At 38.1% G+C, this 9,625-nt stretch overlaps 1 protein-coding gene across 1 annotated transcript in view; it reads right to left on the bottom strand.

Moving 5' to 3' along the window:
• NUP188 (nucleoporin 188) overlaps positions 1–9,625 on the bottom strand; it is a 59,386-nt gene that overhangs the window by 47,195 nt on the left and 2,566 nt on the right. The window contains exon 2 of the mRNA XM_045288569.1: positions 1,077–1,131. The gene's annotated coding sequence lies outside the window, so the exon portion shown is untranslated. The remainder of the gene's footprint in view (positions 1–1,076; positions 1,132–9,625) is intronic.

Below are 9,625 nucleotides of genomic sequence, written 5' to 3'. Positions count from 1 at the left end.
CACTGCCCCCATCATTCACTACGGTAAGATTTTTTTGTTCTGATGATGCCTTAGGAAGAAGGCAATTCTATAAAGGCAATTTAATCAGTCTTTAGGATCACACGGAGGATTACATATTCCTTTGAATCTTTTTAATATGCAATTTTCTTCATAATTGAACTCATTTTGAATATAGAATTGTGTAGCCTGCTTTTCTGTACTTAACACTGTAACAATTTCACCATGTTAAGAAAAATCTTGGTAAATATTCTAGTGGTCCCCTAATTTCCATCAAGTAGCTAGATTGTAATTGATTTGCTGTTCTTCTAATGTTAAATATGCAGAAGCTAACTGTCTAACACTCAAGTCTTGTAAATAAACTTTCACAGAATTCCTGTCTCTTTTAAGATACACTTCTAAAGGAGGCAAATAAAAAATGTAAAAGGTTTAAAAGGGTGTAACATTCACTATGTTAATGATAATAACAATTATAGTAGTAACTGAATGTCATCATATCACTTTATCCTTACAAGGTCATGCTGAAGGGCAACATGAAGAATTACCCTTTAGGGATTACATACTTTAGATCTAAGGATCTTTCCTAGGCTGAAGTAAAATGGTGCTTATACCCCTATCCACAGTAGCTAATCAAGCAGCACTGGTAATTTTTCAGAACAGGAATCACTGAGATACAAAGAAAAACAAAGATTTAGCTAAACTACAAGGTGTACTCTGATTTTATCAGAGTGAAGTAGGGTACACATGTTTACCAAATTTTCAGAATAAAAAATGTTTACTTACTTCTAAGACAAAGCAGGCTTTTTGGTAATCTAAGCTACTATGCCTGGTGGCATAGTGGGTTGTGCATTGAGCTGCTAATCATAAGGTCAGCAGTTCAAACCCACCAGCTGCTTGGCAGGACAAAGATGACACTGTCTGCTCTCCTAACAGTTCACAGCCTCGGGCAGGTCTACTCTGTCCTGCAGGGTCCCTCTGAGTCAGAACTCGCTCAACAGCCGTTACATTTGGTTTCTGTTTGGTTGTTTATAAGCTACATGAAGAATTTAGGAAGGCACACAGGATACATCATCACTTACCAGCTCTCTCAGAGCTGACCTTCCAAGCAGAATTGTCCACAGTTCTCTATTGCTCCTGAAAAAATAAGAGAAAGCAAAAAAGGTAAATTTACTCTTTCCAACTGCACGCTTACCTAAGCTCCATCAGAGCTATTTTGTCTATTATCCTAAAGCAAAATACCGAATATACAAAGCAATTTGCTTAAAATTCTGGAAAGGATCCTGTTACATTACTTTAAGGAACTTGATGCTCTAAGTAAAAATTTAAAAACAGAAGTACAAGATGTTTATCTATACCAATCAGGTAGTCTGAAAAAATGAGGATGGTCACTATATTTCATCACATCTAAGATGTTTCATTGTAAGAAACATCATTGTTTATATATTAAGAAATGTTGCTGCTAATAAAAACCAAACCAAATGTATGTATCCAGTATCAAGACACCTAAATACACAAATCTAACACTGGTAGATCTGAAGGGAGAAATAGCTAGTCCTATAATTAACAGTTTCCTATCCAACCCTATCCATCTCTCAGTCTGTCCTGTGTAACTGTGAAGCTGAAAGTTATACCATTGGTATTTCAAATACTAGCAGGGTCACGCACTGGGAACAAGCTCCAGTGGCGCTTCTAGACTAAGAAAAGACTAGGAAGACTAGGCAGTCCGCTTCCAAGGAGTAGCCACTGAAAACCTTCTCAAGAGCGGAGGAATCGTGTCTGACATAGAGCTGGAAGTGAGCCCCCTGGTTGGAAGACACTCAAATATGCCGAGGGAAGGGATGCCTCCTCAAAGCAGAGTTGAACTTGAAGACATGGATGATGCAAAGCTTCCAAAACCTTCATCTGCTGTTAGAGCACAACTAACAATGGGAAAAACAGCTGCCAACATCCGTTCATAATTGAAATGTGGACTGTATGAAGGATGAACTGAAGACGATCGGCCATCAAGAATAAAGTGGGATATGTAATGATTGATACCATAGACATTAGTGAACTAATCAATCAGATGGTTTGCTATGCTAGGAATGACCAATCCAAAGAGTAATGGCACCACATGCATCAACCAAAAGACTTCAAGATCTATCTTGAAGCACAATTCTGTATGCTAGGATAACAGCTACATCCCATTATAAGAAAGACCAGTCGATACAACTATTAATCAAATGTACATACCACTATAGCCAATGATGAAGAAATGCAACAATTTTACTAAGTTCTTAAGTCTGAAACTGATCTAACATGCACTGGTAATTACTGGTGATTGGAATGAGAAAGTTGGAAACAAAGAGGAAGAATCAGTACTTGGAAAATACGGCCTAGGTGATAGAAATGAAGCTGGAGATCGATGATAGAATTTTGCTAGGCTAACAACTTCTTCACTGCAACTACCTTTCTTTAACATAAATGCCAACTATACCCATGTACCTCACCAGATGGACTACACAGGACTCATATCTACTACATCTGTGAGAACAAATGATAGAGAAGTACAATACCATCACTCAAAATAACGCCAGTGAGCAACTATGAAACAGATCAATTGCTCATATGAAAATTCAGGTTGAAGCTGAAGAAAATTAAACCAAGTTCAAGAGAATCAAAAAAAGTATATCCCACCTGAATTTAGAGACCATCTCAAGAATAGATTTGACACACTGAATACTAATGACCAAAGATCAGATGAATTGTGGGATGACATCAAGAACATCACACATGAGGAAAGCAAAAGGGTCATTAAAGAGACAGCAAAAACCAAAGTGGATTTCAGATGAAACTAGAAACAAAAAATTAAGCCTTGAATTAAAATGTTGAAGGATTCTAGGGGCAAAATGTGTATTGATGCAGGATGCATCAAAAGAAGATGGAAGGGGAAACCAATAATCTACATATGATACATATATATTATCTACAAATAACCCCTTCCAGGGGCACGGACAACAGAAAAGTGGGTAAAGGGAGGCATCGGTCAGTGTAAAACATGAAAAAATAATAATAATTTATAAATTACCAAGGGTTTATGAGGGAGAGAGCATGGGGAAGGGAAAGGAAAAAGAAAATGAGGAGCCAATACCAAGGGCTCAAGTAGAAGGAAAATGTTTTGAAAACGATAATGGCAACAAATGTACAAATGTGCTTGACATAATAGATGGATGTATGGATTGTAATAAGAGCTGTACGAGCCCCCAATAAAATGCTTTTTTTAAAACTTAAAAAAAAAAACCAACGACTGAGTGAAGAAGAAAATGTAAACATAACAGGTTACTCTACTTACCAGATTATCTACATGTATCAAATTAGTTATTTTAAACATAAACCAAATGAAACGCTTAGAAAAAAGAAGATGGAAGGAACACAGAGTCACTGTACCAAAAAGAACTGGCTGACTTTCAGCCATTCCAAGAGGAAACCGTATGATCAAGAACTGGCAGTGGTGAATGAAGCCTAAGCTGGAATGAAGGCGTTAGCAAGAAACAAAGCTCCAGAAATGGGCAGAATACCAATGGACATGTTTCAAACACTGGATTCACCAGGAAGTACTCACTAGCCTATGCTATCCGGCCAACCATTAAAAGAGATCCCTAAATTTGTGTCCATTCCAAAGAAAGGCGACCCAACAGAACATGGAAATTATCAAACAGTACCATTAAAGTGACACACAAGAAAAACTTGGCTGAAAATAATAACAGTTGCAGCAGTACACTGGCAGGGAACTGCCGAAAACTCAAGTCGGATTCAGAAGAGAGTGCGGAACGAAGGCTACCACAGCTGATGTCAGATGGATCCTGGCGAGCAGAGAATACGAAAAAAATGTGCACTTGTGTTTTACTGATTATGCAAAAAGACCCTTGACTGTGTGGATCATAACAAACTATATATAACACTGTGAAGAATGTGAATTCCAGAACATTTAAAGTGTGCTATGTGGGACCTGTACACAGATCAATCAATCAAAACATGTTTTGAGAATGATGAGGGCAATGAATGTACAAATGTGCTTTACACAATTGATGTATGTATGAGCCCCTAATAAGACGATTTAAAAAAAAGAAATAATGTCAGTTTTTCTTGCCTGCTGCTCCCATGAACATTGATAGTAGATCCAAACAAAATGAAGTCCTTGAAAGCTTGCTAGTTAGTCAGTCAGTCGGTCAGTCAGTCAGTCAGTTAGTTAGAAGCTTCAATTTTTTCTCCATGTATCATATTGTTGTCTATTGGTCCAGTTGTGAGGATTCGTGTTTTCTCTATATTAAGGTACAATCTATGCTGAAGGCTGTAGTCCTCCATTTTCAATTCCTCCTCACTTTCAGCAAGCCAGGTTGTGTCATCTACACGGCAGATCCTCCTCCAGTCTTAATGTAACTGTGCTGTTCTCCATTCAGTCCGGCACTTCTAATTTGCTCAGCATACAGACTGAATAGGTATGGTGAAAGGAAACAGCCCTGACACATTTTCTTGATTTTAAATCATACAGTATCCCCTTGGTCTGTTCAAACATCGTGCTTTTTGTCCATGTACGTGTGTGTTCCGCATGAGCAAAATTAAATGTTCTGGAATCCCCATTCTTTGCAATGTTATCCATAATTTGCTTGGATCGACAGAGCAGAATGCCTTTGCACAATCAATTAATGCAAGTAAACATCTTTCTGGTATTCTGAGTTCAGTCAAGCTAGATGAAACCCTGGAATTATTGCCTTGAGATAATCTTTACATTTTAATCCAAAAATTATTCCCTCAAGTCTTCTTAAAATCAAACAAATTAGTAAAACAAAGTTGAACATTATACTCTTTTATGAACTAGCTATGTGGGATCAATTTGGCAACAACTTGAAAATTAAGGCAGAAACCTTAGGAGGTAGTGAATTGATGTTAATTGTCACAACTCAAAAAAAAAGAGATTGAAAATGGCCACAACTCAAAAAATAATAATCACTGTCATTAAAAGGCACATACAGAAATTGTTTAATGTGTTTGTTTTGCTATATATAATCTCAACAAATACCAAAATAAACACCAAACCAAACCTATTATCCTATTATGGAGAGTCAATTCCAACTTGCAGCAGCCCTATACCAAAGAGCAGACCCACCCCCCAGGGTTTCCAAGTCTGTAATCTGTATGGAAGCAGACTGAGTGCCACATCTTTCTCCTTGTGGCTGCAGCTGGTGGGTCTGAATTTGGTTAGCAGTCAAATGCTAAACCACAGGGCTCCTTTGGAGCAACCTATAACAACTCATCAGTTACCGTATATACTTGTGTACAGCCGAGTTTTTTTTTTTTTTTTTCTTTTACTTATTGATGATATCTTCCCATTTACCTCTTTCTTCTTTTTTTTTTAAACATTTTATTAGGGGCTCATACAACTGTTATCCCAATCCATACACACATCAATTGTGTAAAGCACATTTGTACATCGTTTCTCAAAACATTTTCTCTCCACTTAAACCCCCGACATTAGGTCCTCATTTTTCCCCTCCCTCCCCGCTCCCCCTTCCCTCATGAGCCCTTGATAGTTTATAAATGGGTATTTTGTCATATCTTGCCCTGTCCAACGTCTCCCTTCACCCACTTTTCGGTTGTCTGTCCCCCAGGGAGGAGGTCACACACAGTTCCATGTAATCGGTTCCCTCTTTCCTACCCATTCTCCCTTTACCCTCCCTGTTTTGCCACTCACACCACTGGTCCTATAGGGCTCATCCGTCCTGGATTCCCTGTATTTTCAGTTCCAATCTGTACCAGTGTACCTCTTCTGGTCTAGCCAGACTTGCAAGATCGAATTCGAGTCATGGTAGTGGGAGCGGGGAGGAAACATTTAGGAACTAGAGGAAAGTTGTATTTCTCATCATTGTTACATCGCACCCTGACTGGCTCATCTCCTCCCCGAGACCCCTCTGCAAGGGGATCTCCAGTGCAAGCCTTTTTTAAGGCACATTTTTAATGCAGTTTTTGTGGTAAAATTAGATGCCTTCGCTGATATTCAGGTCGGCTTATACTCGAGTATATACGGATTAAGATTTGTAGTATGAAAAGTATAAAAAATATGTATCTTAGAACTAATGAATTACAATAACTAACGAATTACTGTAAGATTTCGCTGCTAACACAACATCTCAATTTGTCTCTCCCATTTCTCATCACGAGGAGTTCTAGGGTAAGCACTGACTGGGCTGCTAAGTAGGAGGTGGGCAGCCACCTCTAAAGCTGCTCCATGGAAGAGAGTAGAGTGTCTGCTCTCATAAAGATTACAATTTTGGAAAACCTATGGCACAGTTCCATTCTGTCCTGTAAGGTTCTCTATAAGCCAGAATGGCTCAATGGCAGTGGGTGGGAGCTTCTCTCATTACAATGACCAATAAGAAAGACAACCTAAGAAAAACACTGGTACAATTCAGGGCCACCATCATCTCCAGTAAATGTTCTTTTTCATTTAATTTTCTAAATGATGTAATTCCCTTTTCAAGTCTAAAGTCATTATGAATATTACTACTGCCCAGTCTATTAATAATCTCCTGTGAGATGTTAGGATGCACAACCTAAGAGATTTTCTCTCATGTAGTAGACACCTGCAATTAAAAAAAAAAAAAAAAAGCAAAACACAGACTATAGTCCCTGCCCCAAAGCTCTTCAAATATACCCTTATAACTTGCTTAGTTCAAGTTCCTTCCTTTATTCTGGCCTTTGGAATTTTAGGAAACACCTTATGATTCTGGTCTAGGATTAAATTTTAAGATATAACCAACCATTAAAAAATTATCTTAAAAAATTATCTTAAATGTTCTAAGGATAGGGATTGTGTTTTGTGAGTTCCTACATCAGTACCTAGAATAGTAAACTAAAATAAGCATCGCTTAGAAAACTTACCTAAGAAAAATTGAAGAGGTCCTAGCAGACTATACTAAAAGATCTCTAACAAGAGGAGCACTAGCTGTGTAACTCTGAATATAAAGTGCAAAGTGTTTTCCCCATAAAAATTCTGAAAGAACTAGTTCGATTTAAGGATCTTCAGTCAGGATTTTCCCAACAAGAGCTAGAAACACACCTAAAAATAAAAAGTCTATTTACTGAGGGCTAATGCTTTTAAGAAAACAACTTCAATTCTGTTGATTAATAGTCACCAACCCCCACTACTAAACACTGGAATCACAATTTTCTTGATAAAAGACAGTATTCGCTGTTCAAACTAATTAGATTAGATCCAGTTACTGAAACAAAATGTTCCTTTATACTGATAATGTATATGTAAAAAACCATGAGTGAGTCGATGCTTAGGTTATTAAAAACATAGAGGTATGCTTATTGCTTAAAGAAATGTAGGGTACATTTTAAAAGAATACCTTTTGTAAAAAGAATAATTAACTACCTTATCTGTTTGCTAAATTTAGATTACCAAAACTAACGGCTTTATTTAAAATGAAATATATTCTTATTTTACTAAGAATAGCTTCTGTTTGCACAAGTTGCATTGAGTTGATTCTGACTCATTGTGAGTGATCTAATTAAGACAAAGTAAGACATTTTCAGAACAGATAGCCAGGCCTTTCTTCCTGATCCATTTTAATCTAGAACCTCCGCTAAAACCTGTTCAGTATCATAGCAACATGCAAGCCCCATTGACAGAGAGTGGTGGTTGTATATGAGGTACACTGGTAAGGAATAGGAACCCAGGTCTCTTGCATGGAAGGTGAGAATTCTACCAATAAATCATGAACACTTCAAGACATCAGGCACACTGTCTTTCTGAAGATTGACAGTTTACCATCAGACTGATACCACCCCCATTAGGTCATCTGGAAATTAAGGCTTAAAAATGGGTCAGGGAACTTGGCTTCACACAGTTAATCTATAATGGAGGCAGGGCTTGAACTCCGGTTTGCAGCGCTCTGTAGTCTAACTATTACATTACACTGCCTGAGAATTCATCCTGCCAGCAAAAGATGCCAACTGAGGTAAAGCACTATGTTCTACAGTGGCAAACCAGACTTTCACATTGTGGCTGGCACAGATGTCCGAATGAATACATTTCAAAGAAAGGGAATGAGATGGGTTCCTCTTTTAGGCTTGTAATCTAATTGGAATGGAAATATTTAGAAAAACAAATAATATATGCAGAAGTGCAGAGAAAAGGCAGAACAAAGGGGGAGTGATAGAGTCTACGGAGAAGAGAATCTTTATGGAACTCTCTCTCACTGGTGCCTTGAGTCCACAATCACTGGCCTAGTAATAAGGGAACACAAGTAAATTCTAAGGCCTTTATGAGGCTCACAAGGTCACTGAAATCACATCACACAATCAGCAAAATGGAAGAAAATTCTACAGAGCAGGATACCAGGGTGTGATTACACACCACAAAGAAACATAACCACAGAGAACAGAAAAAAAGTCAGAAGAGAGGACTGGCTGTGAATGATGAAAGGCTTAGAACTGGGACTTTAGGAACGAGGACTTAAAGGTTGACTGAAGCTTAAAACTGTGATGTCTCGCCAAAGACTCTGGGAAATACCTTCTTACACTCGTACATATTTTTAAGAAACTATATATGTGCTAATGTCACTCATTTGGTTGTACAGCACTTCTCTGAAGCCAAGTATCTGGAGGAGAAACTAAGGCACAGAAATTAAATAACTTGCCACAAATTCGAAGGTACAGTTTTTAAAACGTGATGATGTCCAATCTAGTGTTCTGGCAAACAACACAAAACTACATTCTGGAAAGAGCTGGAGTGAGTGAGGACTAAAAATGATCTTCTCTAGTGAGCCTTCTGGGTGGAAAGCTTTGAGTGAAAACTACTGGGAGGTTATAAATCAGCTTCTACAATTCAGTCCTTTTGATAAAACGTGGAGGCAAAGCCAAACTACCCTGATGAGATAATTCTTTTGAGAAAGAGAGTCCACACGGAGATAATAAAAGGTGCCACTGTTCATGGATGCGCCAACTCCACAGATGAGGCACAGCTCTCTTGTGTAAACAGATTTAAGCTTAGCAGCAAAAGCTTTTCAAATTGCATTCTATTTTTGCTTAGCACACCTACCCCCCTTAGATTTCCATAAACACATTAGCTGAAGAAAACAAGTCACAAAGAAAATGTCAATATTCAAACGGACTTTTTGCCAATCTGAGTGGCCTTCCCAGAAGGCTGATTTAAGAGTAGTCCACTTTTGTTCCCTAGTGCCAGCTTGGATTAACATAGAAAATTGGAGGGTGTAAGGTGCCTGGTGGGGCTTAATCAAAGGCAATGTAGCACAGAGGAATTACTGAAACCCAAGGGAAGACTGAACATGATAGTGGGACAAGAGGAAAGTCAAAGGAAATAGAGGAGAGAACTAGGAGGCAAAAGGCATTTATAGAGATCTAAATACAGGCATGTATATATGTAAAGATATTTATACACAACGATAGGGAAATAGATCTATGTACATGTATTATATGTTAAGTATTAAGGTAGCAGATGGACTTTGGGCCTCTACTCAAGTAATCACTCAATGCAAGAACACTTTGTTCTAATAACCCAGCATTCTGTGATGCTCACCTTCCCAACATGATCGCTGAAGACAAAGCAGGTGCATAAGCAAAT

The sequence above is a fragment of the Echinops telfairi genome, unplaced genomic scaffold, assembly GCF_000313985.2.
Source record: "Echinops telfairi isolate 266 unplaced genomic scaffold, ASM31398v2 ScPeMD7_22;HRSCAF=79, whole genome shotgun sequence".
Lineage (NCBI taxonomy): Eukaryota > Metazoa > Chordata > Mammalia > Afrosoricida > Tenrecidae > Echinops > Echinops telfairi.
Note: the sequence above shows the minus strand (reverse complement) of the source record. Positions and strands in the feature narration are given on the sequence as shown.